We start from the raw sequence: 5,186 nt of genomic DNA on the forward strand, positions 1-5,186 counted from the left end.
AACGGTTCTTATATTTTGTTTTTTATATGAGTAGATAAAAACCAGCGGTGATTTGAACCATTTTTTCTTATATGATGATGACGAATTTGGTTGGAAAATTCTGAGAAGGTATCATTTTCGTTTTTTCTTTCCCCTTCTTCTTCTTGTTTTCCTTTCTTTTTGTTAGAAAAGTTATAATTTATAATAGCATAAAACTGAATCGCTTGAGTGATGTTAACCAGATTGGATCCGATCATGTGATTAAGTAATTTTTTTGACTACCAGAGGCATGAAGTATTGAAAGAGGAAACTGGTTCTGGTCTTGGGGTGACATATTCTCCAATCTGGTTAACATCACTCAAGCGATTCAGTTTTATGTTATTAATGGAGATTAAAGATGAAAACGAGATACAAACGACAAAATGTCTATTGAAGAACTCATGTGGAGAATTCATTTAGTTTTTTCTATTTGATAAGATTATTCAATTATGTATTACTCTTGTTCATTTTTTTCATTCTTCTTGTTTTCTGACATTTTTTTGTATATCTTTTAATTTCAAATATGTATATATAAACAAATTATTAATAGAATAATATTTTTGACGAAAATCTAAATTAAATTATTTATATTAAAAATAATATCCTCCTTACTATTAAAAACGAAGTACATTTGCCACATGTCGCTCATACAGAGCTTCTCAGCAAAATTCTAACGATTCTATTGGTTGATTTTTTTGTAATTTTCTTTTTGATTTATTTTTCTGGTCGAGCTACTAATCGGAAAGTTACATTAATTGCTAATCTCATTAATCATAACTTGGGCAACAATATTAATAAATGTCGACCATTTACATTAATTGCTAATCTCATTAATCATAACTTGCGCAATAATTTTAATAAATATCGACCATCACTACAAGAAAAGATGTTTAACGATCTACTGATGACAGGTCTGGCCTACAACTGACTTGTTTAAATGGAAGTTTACGAGGAATTAACGAGGAAAAGGGTTTCGTCGTTTATCGTCTGTCGTAACACATTATTCCTCGCCATTTCCTCGTAAAGTAGCGAGTCCTTTATTTCCTCGTAAAGACGAAGTAAACATTTCGTCGTAAGATCGTCGCCACGTTTCCTCGTAAATCACTCGCGGGCTTTCCTCTTAGATACCACACAAAGGTTTCGTCGTTATTTACACGTAAATTCTTTGAAAACATATTCTCGTAAATTTCACGTAATTTCCTTGATATAAATTCCTCGTAAACTCCACGTAGATCCTGTCATGTCCCCGATCCTGGTTATGATCATTAGGATCGACCATGGTGCAAGGAGATGCACCAGTCAGGTCATGTGACCTAAACACAAGGGTATCATGGCCTGGAAGAAAGGTTAAGGGCATCAGGAAGCTAAGATATAGCTAAACCAAAAAGAAGACAAGTATAAAGGAGCTGTACAGAGTGTATGGCAGCTGGGCGATGCAGTGAGCAAGCTCAACCAGCTAGATGAAGTGTAGTGCAGCTCAGTGTAACTCACTGAAGAGTGTGTCAGCTCCCTGAGCTGGATGAACTAGCTCACTCAGCTGGGTCAGCTGGGGATCAGCTCAACTTAGCTAGACTGAGTGTTCAAGTCTTGGGCAGTTGGGCCAGGTCCGGACAGTGGTCGGACCATGTGGACCACCCGGGTGTGCCGGTGAGCCGGTGGGCACTTGGGATCAGACCAGGGGCTTGGGCAACCAGCTAGGACTTGTTTGTGACATGTCTAGAGGCAGTTAGGGTTGTCAGGGACGTCTGGTAACTGCCATAGGCGAACAGGTGTGATCTGGACCATTGATTAAATCAATGGCTAGAAATGAAACCGAAAGGATGCAATGGTTGGAAAGTAACCACCACTTCTTCTATAAAAGGAGGGCAACACTACAAGAAAAAAAGCTTTTATTAGCGGACGAAAAATGCTATCTAACGATACGATAGCGGTTTATGAAGCGCTGTATCATCGCCCGTCATAATAGATCAGGCACATTAGATAGCGCTTTTTTGCGCTGCTATCGTATTGTTATATATTATAGCGTTTTCTGATTTGCAATTAAATATTTTTTAATAGCGTTTCTTTTTTTGTTATTATTTAATATTTATTTGTTTATTTTAAAATTATTTAATTTAATTATTAAAAATAAAAATATAATAAAATTTAGAAATTGATTTATATATTTAAAATTTCTTTATTATTTAAACCTATTTACAATTAATTGGTTTACAAAAATTGAAAAAATAAAAAAATAAATCTAATTAGATAAAAAAAATACTAAACCAAATAAACCAAAAACCTAAACCAAAGCTTAAACCTAATTACTAATTAACTAACGTATGCCGCCGCACACCACCACCTACATCGTCTTCTTCATCTTCCAATCCTCAGCCGCCTCACCACCACCTTCGTCAACTTCTTTTACGCCCTTCGTCGTCGCATCCCGCCATGATTCTTCTTCTTCGTTGTGGGATTTGATAGTCAAGTTGCAGAGAGGAGGCTTACTCGTCGTCGCATCCAGCCACCTTCGTCGTCATTGTCTCCTCTCCACGAGGCTTGCTCGCCGTCTTCCCGGTCGTCTTCTCCAAGTATCTTGAGTGACAATCGCAGCAGCAGAGTTCAGAGTCGAAGGCGCCAGAGAGGCGAAGTCGAAGGTGCCAGAGGCAGAGACAAAGGCGCATTGCTAAATCAAACTCAACATCCGAACTTTAAAAAATTAGTTGAGAAGAAGATGAAAGATAAAGCAGAGAAGACTCCAAAGGGAAGAAGAAAGACAGAGAGAGAGAGATCTGTTTCTCGTAGAGAAGAAAAGAAAAAAAAATGAAACTAAGAAGAGAAGTACAAATGAATTGTGGTCGTTAGATCAAAACTAATCTAAGGGTTTGTATTGCAATCCACGTGATTCATGAATTGACCAATAGACAAACTTCTTTATTTTTATTTTTTACCTTTTTTCGACAACCTTTTGTGTTTTTTTAATATACAATATTTTTATTTTTTGTTTAAGGTTCGTGTACGTATAATAAGTAATAACTATAGATTGATTTAAAAGGTTGGAGTTTGATTTATGATTTAGAGTTTTATTACAGTTTAATGTTTATAATATAAATTTTGTGGTATGGGGTCTAGAGTTTATAGTTTATGGTAAGATTTAATATTAAATAATGAAAATATTAGATTTGGTGTTTAAATTTTCTTCTAGTGCATATAGTTTGATTGAAGATTTAAGCTCTGTGTGAATATTTACTGAATTTATATTTATAAAATGAATGATATATAACTTTGACAAAGTGACTACATTTCATTTTTAGTGAAAATTTATAAATGCATTTTGATGCATTATATAACTTTGAAAAGTGTTGATAAAGTTTAGATCTGATTTTTGAAGCTTATAATAAAAGTAGGAATATAGGGTTTGAGGGCTAAATTTTTGTTTTAAGAGTTTAGGGTTTGAAAACTTGTTTATAGTTTAGAGATTTAAATTTAAGATTTGATATTAAAATAAGAACAATTTTGAGTTTTAGGGGTTGTGTTTTAAAAAATTGGGTTTTAGGGTTTAAAATTTAGGGTATAAGATTTAGATTTTTAGAGGCAAATGAAATGGAGTAGGAGGAAAAGTGAAAAAGAATGAGAGGGAAAAACAATTATATTTTCGCCTTAGTTATACATAGCGTTTTGAAATTGATAGTGCTATGTATAATGCATTTCTAAAAAGAGTTTGTAGCAATAATAACGGACCAACCAAACATAGCATTTCCAAAAATACAAACGCTATCTAAAACTAACGGATATGTCAACCATAGCAGAAAGCGAAAAAACGCTATCCTGGTCTGCTATTAAAACACATTTTTCTTGTAATGCAAGTCCGTGCCTTTGCAGGCACGCCAGGACTTCATTCTTCTTCCTGAAACACAAAGAAAAACAGAGAAAAACGGAGAGATGGTCGGATTACACAATCCAAGACCAAGAGAGGCTTGAAGGCAGCAAAGAGGCAGTTTTGATGGCAATCAAGAGGGGAGTTGAGAACGACCCTCTGGTGTGTTTTGATTATGGTTTGCCACGCCATAGGCTTCCTCTACATCCTTACTACACATCCAAATAGCCAGGGAAGAAGGGAGATGACCGGATTCACTCTCAAAGTCCAAGAGCAGCCTTAAGGGCAGTGGTGTGTAGAAAGGCAGTTTCATGGGCACTGAAGTGAGAAGTGATGGACGACCCTTGGGTGGTGTTTGATCATGGATGAACACACCCTAGGCTTCCTCTGTGTCTTAGGGACACACGCAAATGGCCAGAAGAGAATGGAGAAGGCCGGACTCCACTCCCAAAGGCATGTACAGCCTTGAAGGTGGATGCAGTGCAGAAACTGTTTTCATGGAAGTTCCATGGAAGGGATGATGGGTGCGACCCATGAATGGATCTTATCAATACTGGAGGTATGTGATAAGACCTGAATAAGACAAGTGCAAGAGGCACAAGGCCGGACCTGATCAGGGAAGCACAAGGTCTAGCAAGATCAAGTATGAGGTAACATGTGTTGTATACTTATGTTTATGTTTATGTTTATGTATGTGTTGTGTCTCTTGGGGTGGGATCAAGGCCAGGCATGGCACGCCCCTTGAGAAATGTATATTGTGATGTGTCTTAGGAATCCAAGACCCTGGACAAAGGAGCGGATCATAACTGATCTAACTCATCCATGTGGGATGATGGTTAGATGCTGTTCATTGGATAGTGATCAATGATGGATCATGGTTTGGTGTTGGGTTTGATCATGGTGTGAACCATGAGTCCGACCCACTGATGAGACACATGGGAGTCCTAGTACCAGAGGAACCATGTGGAGTGTAAGGTCCAATTCGTTTGGATCCAACAGCAAGCAAAGGAGAGGAGTAAGACTAGTACTTGTTGGTATGGACCACAAGTATTGTGCTGGTGTGTTTATACAAGGAAGGCTGTGTGTGATCTGATCATGGGCAAGGATGGACGACCTGATCCATGGATGATGGATCAAGGTGTCTGATCTGATTGATCAAAGGATGCACCAGTGGTAAGAGCAACACTAATCAGGTTCAGTGGGACATAGTTCCATGGCCGGTTAGGCATGTGTGAAGACTCATCAGTTCTGAGTCATGTGGGGTGGTTAGTTGATTGACTCAGGAACTGGTGGGCATTATTAATCCTATTCT

The 5,186-nt window shown here is 37.4% G+C and overlaps 1 long non-coding RNA gene across 1 annotated transcript; it reads left to right on the plus strand.

The window, feature by feature from the left end:
• Positions 1 to 544, plus strand: LOC108838599 (uncharacterized). Its single transcript, XR_008937672.1, has 2 exons — positions 1 to 108; positions 222 to 544. It is a non-coding gene; the product is annotated as an uncharacterized LOC108838599 (long non-coding RNA).
• Positions 545 to 5,186: the final 4,642 nt, after the last annotated feature.

Source organism: Raphanus sativus, chromosome 8 (assembly GCF_000801105.2).
Source record: "Raphanus sativus cultivar WK10039 chromosome 8, ASM80110v3, whole genome shotgun sequence".
In the NCBI taxonomy this organism is placed as follows: domain Eukaryota; kingdom Viridiplantae; phylum Streptophyta; class Magnoliopsida; order Brassicales; family Brassicaceae; genus Raphanus; species Raphanus sativus.